This window comes from Perognathus longimembris, chromosome 5 (assembly GCF_023159225.1).
Source record: "Perognathus longimembris pacificus isolate PPM17 chromosome 5, ASM2315922v1, whole genome shotgun sequence".
Taxonomy (NCBI): Eukaryota; Metazoa; Chordata; class Mammalia; order Rodentia; family Heteromyidae; genus Perognathus; species Perognathus longimembris.
The window spans coordinates 2,135,301-2,153,730 of NC_063165.1; the positions used below are offsets into that span (position 1 = coordinate 2,135,301).

At 67.7% G+C, this 18,430-nt stretch overlaps 1 pseudogene; it reads right to left on the minus strand.

The window, feature by feature from the left end:
* The window catches only part of LOC125351600, a 96,604-nt pseudogene that overhangs the window by 66,754 nt on the left and 11,420 nt on the right, over positions 1 to 18,430 (minus strand).

Genomic DNA, 18,430 nt, shown 5'->3' on the forward strand with positions numbered 1-18,430 from the left:
TTAGGCAGCCACTTTACTTTTCAAGATTATTTGAATTTATTTGCTCCTTCCTCCCTCCCTCCCCCCTTCCTTTCTCTTTTGTGTGGTTTAGTGGTAGAAATTGAACCCAGGCCTCATGTACGCTGCATCTTGAGTCTGTGCTCTGCCAATGAGCTCCACTCCGACCCTTGCCAATTTTTAATAGGTTGTTTGAGTTTTCATACAACTTTTATTTGAATTATAGGAGAGCTTATGTATTCTGCACTGATTTCTCTTTGATATGTGGTTATGTGTGTGCATAGAGACATAATATATATTATATGCAGAAAAAAACTTTCAATTTTTGACTTATCCATCATTTGAAGAGTAAAGAGTTAAAGGTTTTAATAAGTTGAACTTGTGAACTTTAGTGAATTCTAGCATCTCATTTTATACTTCTACAATTAGTGTGCTTTCCTTGTGTTGTCTAAGATATGTCTGTCTGTCTGTCCCCAGTGTTCCTAACATATTTTGCTTTTTTAGGAGGTTTGCAATTCTGTCATAAACTTTAGCATTGACTTTTTGGTTTCCACCAGCTGATTGAACGTGTATTTGTGCAGATTTACGGGTAGTTATCTCTTCTGTGAGTGTTGGTGGAATCCATCATGTCTGGGGCTGACTAATGTAAATTAGAGTTGTGAAGGTCGCACTAGCGCTGTTCAGGTTTCCTCTCGTTCTGAGTGAGCTTTGGCAGCCCATGTGGGGTCTGGAGCGTCACGGATTCCCGTTGTGTTTTGTAGAATGGCGCCATGTGCTTTATTTTATGACAACCACAGAAACAACACGAGTGAGCGCCTGGGAACCGCTGGCCTCGGTGACCGCCTCCGCCGAGAGGCGAGAGCACGGGGGTGTGCGTCCCCTGAAGTCCCGGGGCGGCGCGAGGCCTAGCCGGGCTCTGCTGGCAGGACTGGGTGCATCCAGGCGGGGTTTGGGGCTCCCTGGCTGGGGGCGGTGCCCAGCTCCTCCCTGGCGAAGCTCCGGGGCCTGGCAGAACTGCAGAATCGCCGGGAGACCATTCCACGGGCCAGCCGGGGCCCGCCAGCCGCGGTGCCTGGGGTCTGAGGACACGCGGGGGCAGGTGCCACGCGCTGCGCGGCCAGCGGCTGTCGTTAACCGCCCAGAAGCCCCTCCTGCCAGCCCTGCTTGGCTTCTGCTGGGCCCCATGGGCACTGGGCCTGGGCCGGTGTCGCTGCCCAGGGGCGGCAGAGCCTGGTTTCCAGCCTGTGCCGGGAGCACCTGCCGCCGCATCAGACAAGGCTGAAGGACCGGGGGAGGACGAAGAGCTCGGGTGGACAGGCCCAGCCGCCCCGAGATGGCCAGTGCAGTCTTCCCGGGTCGGCCCATGAGGTTCCAAGACACCCCACACCCCCCCCCCCCCCCCCGCTTTGGACAGCCCTGGCCCAGCCCCTCCTGGCCCGGAGCTGTCCCCAGAGCTTGGCTTTCGAAGGACCGTGGTGTGGAGGAAGGGGGCGAGGCGGGGCTGGCCGTCCCCGGGAGCCCCGCAGGCGGCTGGGGTGGAGGGGGCCGCTCCCCTCCCCTCCCCTCCCCTCCCCTGGCCGTCCCCAGGCCGCGGAAGGCTGCGCTCTGGCATCCGGGCGGGCGGGCGTGCTTGGGACATTTAATGGGCGAGCGCTCCCGGCGTGGGGTATAATTAATTTTCCTGAAATAGCGCAGCAGCCCGTGGTCTCGCGGCTGAGTCAGGCAGCGATCGTCGCCCCCCTCGGGCCTGGCACGCCACCAGCCACTCGGCAGCCCTCGGCCCTGCTGGGTGGCACTGGCGCGCGGGGACCTTGTGACACCCAGGGCAGGGCTGCCTGGAGCACAGCGCGGGGCCCGGGGGCCCAGGGGGCGGAGTCAGGAAGCTGGGGACCGAGGGGCTCCCCGGGAAGCTTGCGGGGTGGCTGGGGCCGCCTTGCACGAATAGAGGGGAGGGTGCGCCCCGCCAGGCCACCGTCACAGGGAGAAAGTCTCGGGGCTCTGTGGCGGCAGGCGGGGCCCCCCTTGGGCACAGCAGGAGCGGGCGGCCCGGGCAGAGGTGGCTGGGGTGACGGCCCTGGCGCACCTCTTGGGAGGACGCGGCCTCCGGAGGGCCTCGGGGCCTCGGGCCACATGGCTTCTCACCCCAAACCCCGCCGTCACCCAGGCCTGGCCGGGAGGTCCCGCCCGGCCCGCACGCAGCTCTGAGCAGGCCGCGCTCCTTTCTGAGCCCGGGCGCTGCTGGGTCGGCTCCCCGGCCCCCGCCCCGTGTCCCGCGGGTGCTGTCCCGCGTCCTCGGCCCCCGCCCCGTGTCCCGCGGGTGCTGTCCCGCGTCCTCGGCCCCCGCCCCGTGTCCCGCGGGTGCTGTCCCGCGTCCTCGGCCCCCGCCCCGTGTCCCGCGGGTGCTGTCCCGCGTCCTCGGCCCCCGCCCCGTGTCCCGCGGGTGCTGTCCCGCGTCCTCGGCCCCCGCCTCGTGTCCCGCGGGTGCTGTCCCCGCGTCCTCGGCCCCCGCCCCGTGTCCCGCGGGTGCTGTCCCGCGTCCTTTCTGCCTAGAGCTTTGCACTGCAGACGACACAGGCCCAGAGGTGCGTGCGGGCCTCGGCCCACGTCGCCCTGCCCTGAGAAGGCTCGGGGGAGCCGGCCCGGGGTTCGGCGCCCTGCACGCCCTCTGCCCGGGAAGGAGGCTCTGCAGCTGGGCTCCGTCAGCCCCTCCCGTGGCCCCCGCACGGCCTTGGCCCGCAGACCCCGGATTTCACACACACACACACACACACACACACACACACACACACCCGCCGTGTGTGTGGTGGATTCAGCACAGCAGCCAGGAAACCCAGACAGGCCAGAGCCACGCGCGATCCTCGGCGAGGGCCCCGGCCCCGTCCCGCCCAATGCCCGCCCCGTCCCGCCCCGTCCCGCCCAATGCCCGCCCCGTCCCGCCCCGTCCAGCCCAATGCCCGCCCCGTCCAGCCCAATGCCCGCCCCGTCCAATGCCTGCCCCGTCCCGCGCCCGCCCCGTCCAATGCCCGCGGAAAGGGAACCGGAAGCCGCAGGGGGAGCGGCTGCCCAGCTAGGGGCGCAGCCAGAGCGCTGCCCGCGGCCGGAGCCCCGGACACACGTGAGGTGGCCCCGTGATCATCAGGGGTTCCGGCCCAGTGGGCTGGGCAGGTGCAGGGCCATGAGTGTGGCCCCTGGGTCCCCAAGGGCTCCTCGGGGGACGCCCCCCATGCAAACCCCATTCTTGGCTGCGGTCTCCACCTGCCCTTCCCGGCCCCGGCGGGCGCGGTGGGCTCGGTGCTGCCCCGTGGGTGCCACGCGGCAGGCAGCTCCCCAGGGACGAGGGCGCCGAGCCGGGCTGGCCTGCAGGAAGCTACCGGGGCGGGGGGAGGGGGAGGGGGGCTGGCTCAGCACTGTCCAGCCTGTGAGGGGGGGAGGGGGGAGAGGGGGGGTCCTGGCTCAGAGGCCCCGGAGCACCGGCAATGTCTGTGTTTTGTCTTGGGCCAGTCCTGGGGCTTGAACTCAGGGCCTTGTGCCTTTGCTTAGCTTTTTCTGTTCACAGCTGTCACTCTACCACGCGAGCCACGGCTTCATTTCCAGCAGTTTCCTCACCGCAGAGAAGAGTGTTTTGGACTTGGGCTGGGTAGACTTCACACTGGGGGCCTCAGATCTCAGGCTCCTGGGGAGCTGGGACCCCGGGCCAGGGCCCCAGGGCCTTGGCTGAGCTGGGTGGGCAGACGGGACGTGCGCGGGAGACAGGCAGGGGGAGAGGCCGCTGCTGGTGGACGTGAGCCCACGGGAGGCCGGCGCAGACAGAGGTGGCCGGCGGCGGGAGGTGACCGCAGGGGAGGGGGGGCCGCGGGGGCGGGGGGGCCGCGGGAGTGGGGGGGCCGCGGGGGTGGGGGGGCCGCGGGGACAGGGGGCCAGGAGGGGTGGAAACCACAGGGCCAGGCAGGGGTCAGAAGTGGTCAGTGGGGACCCTGCAGGGGTCCTCAATGGCCACAGAGGGAGGGATGCATCCAGCCACGTCCAAGAGAAGCGGGACCGCATCCCGGCTCCAAGGGCTCGGGCAGAGGCCACCCTTTCCTTGTCCTTTAGTTCTTGACAGACCTGGGGTTTGAACTCAGGGCGCTGTGCTTTGCTTCCAGCCCCATTTTGCTTTCATTTGTTTTTCAGACAGGACTGAGGGCTTCTTACCCAGGCTGGCCTTGGACTGCAGTCCTCCTGTCTCTGCCTCCCTGGTAGCTAGGATCCCAGGCGGGAGCCTCTGCCTTCCGATCTCTGCCTCCCACGTCTCGGGGGGTCTCTGCCTTCTTGCCAAGTAGCTAGCCTTGCTGTGGCCACACAGGCCCTTCCGTGCCAAGAGCAGCGAAGACCCCGGGGAGGGAGCTGCCCTTCCTGCCTTCTGGGACGGGACCGTGGCTCCATTCTGAGGAGACAAAGCCAGCCCTGGGAAAGCCCCGGGCCGCTTCCTCCTCCGGAGGAAGCCCCGAGCTCTTCCTGGAGGGATTCCCCTGACCGCGGGGGCCACACCTGGGCTGTTCACTGGGAACACATGGGTGCTCCCGGAGGAGCAGCTGTTTCTGGGGCTCCTGGGGCCTGGGGCAGCTAGGGAGGGGCGGGGTGAAGGCACTGGGGTGTGTCCTGGCTGGTTGAGAATTTCGGAGTTTTGTTCATCAGGACTTGGCGCTCGCACGGTGAGTGTATGCGTGCACACTTGTGTGCGCGTGCATGGTGGTGTTAGGGCTTGAACTCAGGGCCCGAGTACTGTCCTTTGGCTTCTTCACTCAAGGCTGACACTTTACCCCTTGGAACACAGCTCTACTTCCCGCTTTTTGCTAGTTAATCAGAGAGGTGAGAGTCTCGCAGACTTTTCCGTCTTGGCTGGCTTTGAACTGTGATCTCAGATCTCAGCCTACTTTGTAGGCAGGGTTAGGGCACAAGCCACTGGTGCCCAGCTTAAGTTTTTTATTTTTGAAAGTACTGCACCAAGACTTTTTTTTTTTTATAAGATAACAGTTTTATTTGGATTTACGTGTTTAGAATTTCCAGCTTGGAGTCAGTTAACTTGTTTTGCACCTGTGACAAGGCAGCACACCATGACAGAGCAAAACCACGTGCCTCACGGCTCAGAAGCGAAAGGGATTAGGGGCATACCAAGACATGATTGGTCCTGGTTGCTAAGTTGTTAGACTCCTTGTGGTTTGTCCCAAACGAGTGCCTCGGGCCAGCAGGCCCAGCCTTCCTCTCCTCACCTGGATTGGGGGGGGGGCAGGGCTAGCTCTCACCAGGACCTTTGCATCATCTCCCGCCTGAGCTCAGGAGGGCGGACGTGCTGGGTTCCCGCCCCACCGGGGCCCTGGCCGGCCCTCCCCGCCCCGGTGGGAGCCCTGTGCACGGCATCCGCGGGCTGGACAGCACAGCACCGCGGCTCAGGACGCGGGCTGGGGGCTGGGGACAGCGTGGCGGGGGCCAGCCCGCCCTGGGAGCCCTCCCCCGCCCCTCCCAGCCCCCCCACCCCCAAACCAGGGTCACACCCCAGACCAGGCTTCGGGAGGCCAGTCCACCTGGCGCCTTGCGTCCACTCACCCTGAGCCCGCGCAGGGCGCCTCCCCTCCTCAGCGGGCTCCTCCGCCCGGCGGGCTCTGCCTGGGGGCAGCCGCCGTGGGCTCTGAGTGCCGGCTGGCCGCCCTTCCAGCCCACCCCCCCCCCCACGCCCATCAGGGCGCCTCAAGGGTCCTGGGTCCGTGTGTTACCTTGGCCTGGCCTGGTCTGTGCTGACTGTAGAAGGCTCCACCGTGTCCCGCACACCCCAGAATGTCCTGCACCCTGCCCCCCATCCTCACGGGGCTCCAGGGTCGCCCCAGCCTGCCTCCCCTCCCACGGGGCTCCGGGTCCCCCCAGCTTCCTGCCTTCCCTCCCACGGGGCTCCGGGGTCCCCCCAGCCTCCTGCCTCCCCTCCCACGGGGCTCCGGGGTCCCCCCAGCCTCCTGCCTTCCCTCCCACGGAGCTTCGAGGTCCCCCCAGCCTCCTGCCTCCCCTCCCGCGGGGCTTCGGGGTCCCCCCAAGCCTCCTGCCTCCCCTCCCACGGGTGCCCAGGCCTCCAAGGTTCCTGCCGGAGTCCACGGAAGCCCTGTGAGCGGCGGTGGGGAGAATCGGTGCCGGGCCCCACGGGGCTGCCTTTGGGAACAGCCAGACACCAGATGTGACTGCAGGACGCCCCCCCCCCCCCGCCTCTCCTCCCGCACATGGGGTGCCTGGCGAGAAGGGCCTGCCAGCTGCCGCACCTTCGGCTCCGATTCCCAGCTCCGGCTCTCAGCTCCGGCAGCCCCCTCCCCAGCTCGCCGCTCCCTCCTTCCCTCCCCCTCCCGCCCTCTCCTGCCCCTCCCTCCCAGTCTTCGCTGCCTGCTCATGCCCTGTGTCAGAGATTAATCACGGTTGCTGGTGGCTGCGTGCTGGGGGTGGGGAGGGGCGGGCAGCCTCTCCCTGTGTGGGTGAATGTCACCCTTCACTCAAAGGGAGCCGTGCGGGGCCCAGGAGGATGCAGAAGCGCCTCTTCAGAACCCCGCGACGGCTGGGGTGTCCTGGGGGAGGAGGGGCAAGGGTCCCCGGAAGGCTGCAAGGGCGGAGCTTCGTCCTGGGAGGTGCTGCAGCAGCGGGGTTCGCAGTCCCCTTCCCCGGCCAGCGGAGCCTCTTTGCTTTCTTGGGGTGCCCAGAGAGCCCTGGGTCACAGCAAATTGGGGGTGTTCCGCCTACCAGAGAGGTGCTGAGCCCGGGAAGGAGGAAGCAAGGTCTAAGAGGCATGAACTTCACAAAAGCACAGACCCCCTATCGTTAATTGTGTGTGTGTGTGCGTGTGCGCGCGTGTGCGCGTGTGCGTGCACGCGCCATATTAAAGCTGGAACTCGGGACCTTGCCTGCGTTACGCCGGTGCTCTACCCCGTGAGCCACACCCCCAGTGGAGTGGGGTGACCTCTGGATACCATCTGGTTTTCTCCCTGGCCCCAGGCTTGGTTCCTTGGGGGAGGGGGTTAGAGTGGCTACGGGCGTTTGGGGACCTCGATTCTGGGCTATCCAGCTTGTGTTTCAGGTATATTTATGCCGACAGCTTGTGGCCACGTGTGGGACGCTGCGGCCATCTGGGTCACAGACAGTTTCCGGAAGATTCCCACTCCCCACGCTACGAGCACCGTCCTGGGCCTGGCCGCCCACCTGGAGCGCGCTCTGCGGTCCCACGTGCCCTCGGGCCGGTCTCCCCAGAGGCGCTCCGGGAGGGAGGGAGGGAGGGAGGGAGGCCCAGCTCAAGCAGCTAGGCAAGGCCGTCCTGCCCTCTCCAAACCCCCCCCACCGGCTGGGGAGCACACGGGCCGCTCTGCCGCTCCCAGGTTTCCAGCGAGTGCGGCAGCTCCTTCCAGGGCAGCGGGCACCGCACCCCTCTCTCCGCCCGCAGGGCCCGCCGGCCTCCCCCCTGCCCCGGCCTGGCCTCGGGCTTGTGCCTCCTCCCTCCTTGGGGCGCAAGCGTGCTCTCAGGGAGCACGGGCTAAGTGAGGGGGACCAGAGACACCAGGAGCCCAGGCCAAGCGGGGTGAAGCCGCCGAGGCGGCCCTCCGGCCCACGCCTCCCCCACGGGCGGGGGGCACACCCAGGCTCCGGGAACGCTGCGGGCCTCGGGGTGCCGGAGCCCCCCCCCCCCCCCGCAGCGCGGCACCTCGAGCCAGAACACAGCACCGCGGCCCGCAGCTGCCCCGAGTCACGGGAAGGGAAGGTTCCGGCGGGCGGCCGGGGCAGGGGAGGCGGGGCGGCCCAGGTGCCCGTCCCGGGCTCCTCCCACGCCGCCCTCCGCCCTGGGGGCCGCAGCCCAGGCGCACCGTGGTGGCCCCACTGTCCCAGCAGAAGCGGGGGCAGCGCGGCCCGGGGCGGGCCGGGGGAAGGGGCAGACCGCCGCCCTGCTCCCCTGCTCCGGGGGGTGGGGATTCGGCCCTCTGCCCCGCCACGCCCACCCCCAAGACGGGCCCCGCCCCACGGGCTTGGCTTGGCGAGGAGACTCAGTTTCCGACTTTGGTTCAGCACAGACTCCCAGCCTCCGGGGGCTCGGGGCTCCCTCGGGGCGCCCAGTGCTCCTGGAGGCAAACTCCACCCGGCTTACCACCACACCCCGCCCCCCTCCCCCCCTCCCCTCCCCTCCCCTTCCCCCCCCCCGCCTAGCCTGGCGGTCCCCATCTCTGGACGTCTGGACCACGTGTAGAACAGGGACTGACGTGGCTTCCTGGGGAACCCCCCCCCCCCGCCTTGGGAGGGGGCGGGTATGCATCCCAGACCCCGAGATCCAATGTTCCCTCCGTGCCCACCGGGGAAGGGGGCGAAGACACGGGAGACAAAGCCCGGCCCTCGCCCTGCTCCGGGCGGGAGCAGCTGCGTCCCCTCGCGTTCTCCTCCCGGAGGCTGGCCGCGTCCTCGGTCCCCCAAGGTGACGTGGGTTAGAACAGGTTCCTGTGACTCACGGAGCCAGCCCTGTGCTCCGCCTGTCACCGCCCGCCCGCCACGGCGCTCTGCTGACGGCTGTGACGGCGTGACGGGCCGGCGGGGTCGTTCAGAGGCCGCCCCCCCCCCCCCCCGCGGTCCCGGGCAGCCCGCAAGCACCCTGTGCACCTGCGCCGGCCCACGCCCGTGACCCCTCCCGCCACACGCACGCGCGACCCCCCTCCCGCCACACACGCACGCATGACCCCCTCCCGCCACACACGCACGCGTGACCCCCTCCCGCCACACACGCACGCGCGACCCCCTCCCGCCACACACGCACGCGCGACCCCCTCCCGCCACACACGCGTGACCCCGCTCCCGCCACACACGCACGCGTGACCCCCTCCCGCCACACACACACGCGCGACCCCCTCCCGCCACACACGCACGCGCGACCCCCCTCCCGCCACACACGCGTGACCCCCTCCCGCCACACACACACGCGCGACCCCCTCCCGCCACACACGCACGCGCGACCCCCTCCCGCCACACACGCGTGACCCCGCTCCCGCCACACACGCACGTGCGACCCCGTCCCGCCACACGCACGCGTGACCCCCTCCCGCCACACACGCACGTGCGACCCCGTCCCGCCACACGCACACGTGACCCCCTCCCGCCACACACGCGTGACCCCCTCCCGCCACACACACGCGTGACCCCGCTCCCGCCACACACGCACGCGCGACCCCCTCCCGCCACACGCACGCGTGACCCCCTCCCGCCACACACACATGGGCCTGCTCCCGGCGGGGGCCGGTGTCGTCCCCCCGCCCCCGCCCGCGGTGAGCTGGGCCGCAGGCCTCCCCTCTGTGCTGGGGTGCGTTCAGGTCTGAGCGGAAACCGGCTGAAGCACACGCTTCTGTTTGCCCGTCTGACCTGGCGCGGCTCCAGCCCCGCCAGGAGCGCGGTGGCGGTTGGCTGCTTAATGTCACACTTACTGACACCTGCAGGGTCAACCTTGGTGCCGCGGCACCGCAGCTCCCTGCTTGGAGAGGAGCCCGCGGGTCACGTGCCCCCGGGGGGCGGGGGGCGGGGGGCTCCTCTCTTGCTGGGGTCTGATTCGCCACCACTGCACACTGGGTTTTTTACGGCCGCTTTCTCTTCGCCCTCCGCCACAGCGGACCCGCAGGATGAATCATGAATGATTCATTAATCTTAATTAAAATGCAAATGCGGTCGCCAGCCTTCTCTCCTAATTAAAGGCTGTGGAGGGGCTCCGCGAGGCGCGGCTGCTTCTGGGCTGGGGTTTCTTTGGCGGGAGCACACAGTGGCCTCTTGGCTCCGCCTGAAGTGGCGTTGTCCTCGGTGGCGGGGCGGCGTGGCCGGTGTGGCGGGGCGGCGTGGCGGGGTGGCGGGGCCGGGCGGGGCGCTCTCTAACGACGTGGCTTCCTCCGGCTCCCCGCCTGCCACACGCAAGCCCTGGGCACCCGGCGCCAGCCGTAAGCGGAGCCCAGCTGTCATTTCCTCAGCCGCACCAGGCCTGGGAGCCCCCGACTTGACAAGGGAGGACATGCTAATTAAGGCGTCGCTTCCTGCAAGACACAGCCCGTCTCCCCCTCCCTGTCCCCGCGGCCTCCCAGCGGGGCCAAGGGCTGCAGGGTTCTTGTGAATGCCTTGCTGGGAAGAAAGCCTTTCTGAGCGAGCCGGGGCTCTGTGCGGAGGAAGGGCGGCCGGGGCCGGGGCTCCTCTGAGCCCAAGGAGCCCAGGTATTTGGCTGCAGTTCCTCCCAATGCCCTGGTTTCCTGCCATGGACCCCCCCAGCCGTCAGGGGGCTCGGGGGTGCCAGGGGGCGGAGCCTCTGCCGGTGCCAGAGACGACCTGGGGGTCCATTCCGTCCACCCAGACAACTGTGTGCACTGATGCTGTGGGGGACGGGGGGGGGTGCGCCCACGCGTGTGCACTTGCACAGTGGGAGGGGGACCCACTCCGGGGCATTCGGCCTGTGGGCGGAACGTCTTGTGGGGAAACGGCACACGTGGGAAACCTGCGCAGACCCGCTGCCCGCGACCTCATTCCCAGCCCGGGCAGCCAGCCTGGGCCGGGCCTACGCCGTCGGCCGCCGCTGCGAGGACGGGGAAGGATTGAGTAGGTTACGCGTGGACGCTGTGCCGTTCTGCACTTACTCTATCCATCTATCTATCTGTCCGTCCATCCATCCATCCATCTAATCTCTCTCTCTCTCCTGTCAGGCTTGAACTTGGGGCCTGGGCACTGTCCTTGAGCTCTTTGGCTCAAGAGTAGTACTCTAATACTTGAGCTACAGTGTCACTTCTGGTTCTCCGATAGTTAATTAGAGGTAAGAACCTCACAGACTTTTCCTGCCCGGGCTGGCTTTGAACCGTGATCCTCTGATCTCAGCCTCCTGAGTAGCTGGGATGACAGGCAGGGGCCACCGGCGCCTGGCAGCTCACGGGTCTCCCCCTGTGGACTCTGGGTAGGAGTCCCCAGTACCCTGTGTGGTCTGCTATCTTAATAGTTTCCATCTGAGATTTGGGCCTGTGTCTACTGGAGGGTTAAAAAAATAAATTAGCTTGTTATCTATCAGATTTAAATTATAATACACCTTGGAAGCTAAAGGCAAACCTTATATGTTAACGTGTCACACACTAGAAAAAAAAAAGTCCATTCTAGCGAGAAAATGGAGCCCTGGAGGGCGGGCTGGGCACATCTTGTGGACAAGGCCTGCCCTGCCCCTGGTAACGTGGACCTGACCTATATCCCGTCCTGATTGCTTCTGGTAGTGCTCTTTGCAATATGGGCAGGCTAGGCCGCAAGCCTGCCGTGCTGGGGACATAATTCAGCTCCCCACACCTGCCCTTGCTTCCCCCCCCCCGTCCCCCCCGCCCCCCCGGGAGAGCTTGCCCCGCGGGCACTGGTCCACCTGTAGGACTTAGTCCCTCGGCGTCGCAATGCCTGTGGCCGCTTCCCAGCGACCTCAGCGGTCTCGCCCCCCCCCCCTTCGCTCGGGACCTCACCCTACGTGGCACAGGCGGCGGGATCTGCCAGGCTGGGTCTCTGTGCGTTGGTTCTCGGCCATGGGTTTTCCCGACCGTCCTGGCGCTCAGCAGCACGAGGCCCGGCTGCGGTCCTCTACCAGCGAAGACGTCGATGCCCAGGGAGAGGCTGTGCCCGCCTCTTCCCGAGGGACACGGGCGCGGACAGTCCCTACCCCCACGGTGGCTTTGCTGTGCTTCAGGGGCCAGCGAGGACCACAAGCCTGGCCCTGGTGCTGGCGACGGAAAGGCCGGGGGCAGGCCTGTCCCGGGAGGCACTGGGAACCCCCAAAGTACCCACAGTGTGTCCAAGAACAAATCATGCAATCCCGGAGGGCTTAAAAATCAGAACGAAGGCGTGGGGTTTTACCTGGGACGGTCACCTTGATGGCTTAGGAAAGGCCTTGTTGAAGGGCGTGCAGGGCTGCGGTTCTGAATATTTCCTTATGGCAGCTCAGGCTCCTAGGCAAATGGAACAGAAGGGACGCAGGACCCCCCATTGCCAGCCCCGGGGCCCATTTGTTCCCAGAGACTGAGTGCACGTGCTCCGGCCCCCCATTCTCAGGGGCCCCGGTGTGGACGGGAATTCCCCCGGCCCCCCGTCACCGTGCGCGGCCAGCGAGCGCGAGCGCAGGGCCCCCCTTGGAGACACCGCCCGCGGAGCAGCAAGCGCTCATCTCCCGCATCAGCGAGTGAGCAGGAGGGGACTCCCTCGCCCGGGGAGTGTGGTTCATTTGGCTGCCGGCACAGCCCCCTTCCTTCCCCGCCGCCCAGCGGACCGTGCGGCCTGCAAGCCGACGCGGGGGGCGGCACGGACAGAGGGGGGCGTCCAGACGGAGGGGCCGGCGGCGGGGGGCCCCCCCGGGCCTCTGCCGCACAGCAGGTGGGAGGGAGGGGGGAGGGAGGGCGCGCTTCCTGCCTGCCACCCGAGGGGCACAGGTCACCGCGGAAAGGAGGGCCAGAGCGAGCGGGGGTGACGCCAGGGCCGGTGCTCTGCGTGTGGCAGGGACGGAAAGCCGGAGCATGGGGGTGGGGAGCGGGGGGGGGGGGATTTTCCCCTGGGAAAGCACACAGGCTCCCTCCGAGCCCGGATTCAGAACCCCAGATGACGGCAGGATAGGCAGCAGTGTCGGTGGCGAGCTGCGCGGCGTGAGCTACACGGAAGGCCCCTGTGCCCCTTGCCCTCTGACCCCCGGGGGTCACTGAGTTCTCCTACAGGGAACATGGAGCAAGATGACGGGCAGGTTCTGGGGCTCAGAAGCATGGCGAGCCCCGGTTGTGGGGGGGGCGGCGGTGCCTCTGTGCTGTCCTTCCTGCCCCGGAGGAGCTGTTTGATGAGGGGACCCCGAACCCCGCCAGCTAACATGAGGGACAGGGCCCTGCTTGGCCTCTGCGTGGCTCTGCGATCAGATCCCTGTGGGCAGCAAGGGGTGGGCAAGGCATGGGGGGCTGCTCCCTTTGGAGGAAGCCCGGGGGGGACCGGGCTTGCAGGCAGCATATGCTCAGGCAGCGGTCACGGGGGGTCACTGGGGGTCACGGTGGGTCACTGGGGGTGACTGTGCGGTGAGCTGGGAGGCGGCAAGGCCTCTCCCTCAACCCCAGACTCCCTTCCGCTCACTCTGGGGGCCTGGCTCCGCCGGTGCCCGACTCCTCCGTGGCTCTGGGATTGCTGGCAAGCTTTCTGACCCCCCAAGTCCTCCCCAAGTTCTGTCTTTGCCGCCTCATCAGGAACTCAGGATGTTTAAACTACCATGCGGCGAGCCGCCGGCTCCTGCGGCAGACCCAGGCTCGACAGCCAGCAATCTGAGGGTCAGAGCCCTCTCCCTGCGAGCGGCCCGGCCGCGTGTTTGCACCGTTAGCAACTCCACGCCCCGCCGCAGGGCCCGGCCCCGTGCTGGGTCCGGAGCTCACGGTCACCTGACTCTTACCGCACTTTCAGCCAGTGGAAATCTGTTTTATTCCCTCCGGAGGGGCCTAACGCGTCTGTCAACGGCCGCCCCCCGGGGTTTGCTTTCCCTCAGAGTCAGGACAGCCCCTGAAGCGGGAGGCTCAGAGCAGGGCGAGCGGGCGAGGACACGGCCGGGGGCTGCGTGTCCGCCCTGCGGGGCCTCAGGCCTGGAGCCCGAGTCTTCCTCTCTCGGGCCGTCCGCTCCTCCGCAGAGCCTCAGGCCTGGAGCCCGAGTCTTCCTCTCTCGGGCCTGGGGGGCGCCAGTGCGGTCCCGACCAGCTCAGCCACAGAGCCGCACTGATCGCACCAGCTGGGCCCCCGGTGGGGTGTCCCATCCACGGGCGCATAGAGCCCCACCCCTCCCAGACCACACGCTCACCCCCCAACTGAGCGGCGGGGGGGGGCACAGCTGCGTGAGTCACAAGCTCACCTCAGAGGGGGTGTCCCCACCCCCGTGCCCCCCACTCAGCCATCTTCCCTGCCCTCCATGGCCGCCTCGTCTCCCCCGTCGTGACGTCGGCTGGGGCTGCCGGAACGAGACGCGCCCACGGGGGCTTTAGCGGCAGACGTGGGCGTCTCCCCATCCAGGGGCGGGGGGCCAAGACCCGGAGGTGGACGGACGGCCTCTCCCCTAGCCTGCACACCTTCCAGCAGGAGAGCGCACGGCGCGCCGCGCGTCTGGGTTCTGAGCTCCTCTTCCTCTAAAGAGACCCGACAGGTCAGATGAGGCCTGGTCCAATCGCCCGGCGGACCCGGCCGCCTCTTCACAGGCCCCCACGTTCGAACACAGACACGCGCGGAAGGATCGGGGGTCAGGGCCTACGTACGCGAATACCGTTCACCCCAGAGCAGCCTGGGAGGGGGCCCTCCAACCGGTCGTGTTCACAGGCCCCCCTCCCCGGAGCCGCGTCCTGTGTCCCCCAAGCCCCTGCTCTGCTTCCTGCTTCTCAAAGTGGGGGTGGGGGGGGACATCCCAGCTCAGTAGATCACTGAGTCTCACCTGCACATCTGCCTGTGAGCCGTGGGCACTGCGGGGGGCGGGGGGAGTGGGGGCAGGAGAGCCAGGACGGGGGCGGGGGGGCAACTTGTGCTTCAGAGTGCTGAAGAAAGTGCCTTTGTCCGGGAGCTGTCCCCCGCGTGTCCTTTGTTAATTGAGTCGTAAGGATTTCTCCTCCAAACAATAATGGCAATGACTTCACAACACTAATAATTCGCACCTTGATCTGGTTGACGGGCTCATCTTGGAAATCCTGGAACAAAGGGATTCTAAATGGCGGGGCTGGAGGCAAAGGGGTGGTTTCCTGGGGCTGCGGTGTGAGCAGCCGGGAGGCAGGAGCCTCCTGTGTTCCTGGGGCTGGCCGGGCTCCCAGCCCCAGAGCCGGCCCCACGCCGGGCGACACACAGCTTCATTAACCTCCCAGCGTCTCCCGTCTGCGTGGCCCTCGGAACGCTTGCCGCGGGGAGGCCTTGAAGTCAGCCACATCTGCCTTTTAACAGTCTACCCGCCAGGAATGAGGCACATCAGAGCGGCCATGAAAGGGCTCTGAGCTCCAGGGCGTCTCCCCTGCGCCATTCGAAACGGTATCAAGCCGGGAAAGACGCAGGCAGCTGACGGACAGACGGCCCCGCTGCCCGGACGGCGAGCCAGGCCCGGCTTGGTTACTGTTTACAGAGACTAAGAATTTGTTTTCTTATAGATAAATGCTGCTGAACTCTAGCCAGACTCCAAGGTCGTCTGGTAAGTGTCGAGAATCGGCACTGAACCTATCTGGTCCTTTGGGGTGTGAAGTTGCGGGGGGGGGGGGGGGGTGGGGGTGGGGTCTGTGCAGGAAGCGGACCGCCCCTGGGCCTGGAGTGGGCTCTGCGGCCTCGACTGTGCCCCCATAGTTCTGTCCCTGTCCCTGCCCCTTCTGAGGGCTGTCGGTGCCATGGAAGCTTCCGGGCTGCAGCAGCAGGGACTGTCCCAGGCAAGGACTGGACACGGGGCATGGGGAAGCTCCCCACAGAACCCTCTGTCTGGCTGGGGGTGGGGCGTGGGGGGCACAGGGGGGCAGGGCCCCGTTCCTGCACGCACACGCACACATACGCACACGCACACATACACATGTACACACACGCACATGCACACGCACACACGCACACACATACACGTGCACACACATACACACACACACTGATTCTATTAAACAGCACTGAGCACCGGGCCACTGTGCACATGGCTGCTTCCGCCTGCAGGTGGACTCGGGAGTGGTGCCTTAGCAAACATATTGCATGCACGTGTGCGTGTGCATTGCACGTGTGTGCACATGTGTGCTCGCAGCGGACCCTGGTGTCGCCGGCCGCGTCTGCACAGCCACGTGTGACAGTTCCAGGGGGGAGAAGGAAGGGCCTGGGAGAGGCCGGGCCAGCCCCCGGCACCGGGGCGGCCAGAGCTGCGGCTATGCCGTGACAGCGTGGGCCTCTGCCGGGTCTGGGGGTGCCGACGAGGGGCCCTTCCCCGGGGAGGGCCTGCCCCGACGTGGCGGCCCCGAAAGCCACACGCGGGGCTGAGGTGGGAGCCGCCGGGCTGGGGGAGGGGTGAAGGTGGGGAGCCCGCCTCCTTCCCGGCCCCCGCGAGCAAAGCCTGGGGAGACGCCAGCGTGGGAGCCGGCGGGCCGAGGGGCGGACGCACGGGCTGCGTGCGGCTTGGCGGGGCTCCGGCTCCACCGCGCGCTCCCCGCGGCGCCGGGGGACCCCGAGCCGGGTCCGCACTGGCCGCGAGCCCTGCGTGGCCGCCCTTTAAGCCCGCCCCGTGCCCAGCCACCCCCCTTGCACCGTCGGTCGGTGTGGGTCAGCTCTGAGGCCCTCGGTCCGCCAGCTTCGCCTGGGGGGGCGGGGGGGGGCAGAAGCTGCTCGGCCTGGGGCTCGTGGCGGGGGCCCGGCAGGTGTGGCTCTTCCTGAGCAGCCGGCAGCCCCCGCAGGCGCCCCGGGAGCCCCGGGTGTCTTTCCAGGACCTCCGGAGGGATGAGCGCATGGGTGAGGGGCGGGAGGAGGAGGAGGGGGAGGAGGAGGGCCCGAGGACCGTCCGTGTCCCCCAACCCTGGGCTCTTCCTAGAACAACCCGGAGCTCCCCTCCGGAGGGAGGCGCAGGGCCGGCCCCGGGGTCCTGACCAGGAACGGCGTGGGTGGAGGCGACCCGTGTCCCCACAGGGGCGCCGAGAACCTTCCGGCAGCAAGCACGGCCCGCGTGGGCGGGAGCCTGGCGTCTGTGCCGGGGCTGCCATCGCAGAGCACCCCAGACCAGCTGTCCTCAGCGACAGACCTCCTGTCCGTCCACGAGCCAGGCGCGGGTGGGGGGTGGGTGATTTCCAAGCTGGAGGGGTGAATCTGGGCCAGGGCTCCCCGGCTCCCGGCGCTGCCCGGCTGCCCCCTCCGCCTCCCCCCCTCTGCGCGGGGGTAGGAACGCCGGGAGGCCGGAGGGGGGTTCGCCGCGCTTCCTCACGCCTCACCCCAACTGCCGACGCCTGTGGCGACCTTCATCCCACGTCAGTCACGTTCCGGCGGGGAAGCGGGAAGAGGAGTCGCCGGTGTTTGTCACCTAGCGATCGCCTGAGCAAGCAAAGACGACGTCCAAAGGGAAAAATAGCCCCCCCCCCCCCCCCGCCCGCCTCAGCCTCCAAGACGGGTCAGGACCCAGCGCGGGAAAAGGAGAGCCTCCGATGAGACACACAGTTCACACGCTGCGGGTCACGCTTGCACAGTCCCCGGGGGCTCGAAGGCTCCTGTCACGGCGTTGAGTGACACCCTCGTACCTGTAGTGAAATGACACAAGGATGCGGGTCGGGAGCCTGCGACGGAACGTCAAGGCAGAGAGGCCGGGGCCGCCGGTGGCTTCATCAGTGACGTCGGCCAGGGGCAGGGACTCGCGGGGCCCGTCCTCTCCACGAAGCGCACGTCTGTCCAGAGGGAGCGGGTGCGGGGCGGAGGAAGCGGGAGAGAGCGGGCGAGCGCGGGCGGCTGGAGTCTGAAGGACTGCAGGGCACAGCGCCACGGGGCGAGGGGGGCGGGGGCTACCGAGAGCCGCGCGGGAGAAGACACGGGCTTCCCTCATGTCCGCGGCCCTTTCCCATCCCCCGCGCCCGGCCCTCTCCCGCTCCTCGCTGACGCGCAGACCTGCGGGGGGGGGGGGGACACGCGCCACGCTGGGCGAGGGCGCGTGGCAAGGCGCGCGCGTGTGCAACAAGCACGTGTGGAGGGTGTGTGCACTCCCGGCTTAGGGCCGAGGGGTGAGCCTGGGGGGGACGCGCGTCACCTTGGCGCGACTCCCGCGGTCTTCCACGCGCCCGTCGGGAGGACCTGCCGCCCCCCGGGTGTGGCCTGCCCAGGGCCGGCGGCATCGCTGGAGGGAACGGCCTGCTTTACCCCGGTGAGCCAGCCCGCGCCCACACGCCCAGCTCTGGCTCCTCCAGGCCGATGGCTTCCCGCCTGACCCAGGGGTTTCCGGAATAGTCCACAAGTCCAGCGAGCGTGGGAGGGCAGGTGGAGGAGGGCTGGGCTCCCGCTGCGCCGGCGGTCCGGGTGGGGGGACGGGGCTGCAGCCTGGGGGGGGGTGGGGGGGCCTCGGCCCGCAGCGGCCGTGCCCATCTGCGCACGCGTTCCCCCATCTGCGCACGCGTCCCCCATCTGCGCACGCGTCCCCCATCTGCGCACGCGTCCCCCATCTGCGCACGCGTCCCCCATCTGCGCACGCGTCCCCCATCTGCGCACGCGTCCCCCATCTGCGCACGCGTCCCCCATCTGCGCACGCGTCCCCCCATCTGCGCACGCGTCCCCCATCTGCGCACGCGTCCCCCCATCTGCGCACGCGTCCCCCATCTGCGCACGCGTCCCCCATCTGCGCACGCGTCCCCCCGACGGCGGCTCGCCAGACGGCTCAGCCCCGCCAGGCAGATTTACGGCTTCCAGCACGGCCATGAAGCGCTCATGTTTCAGT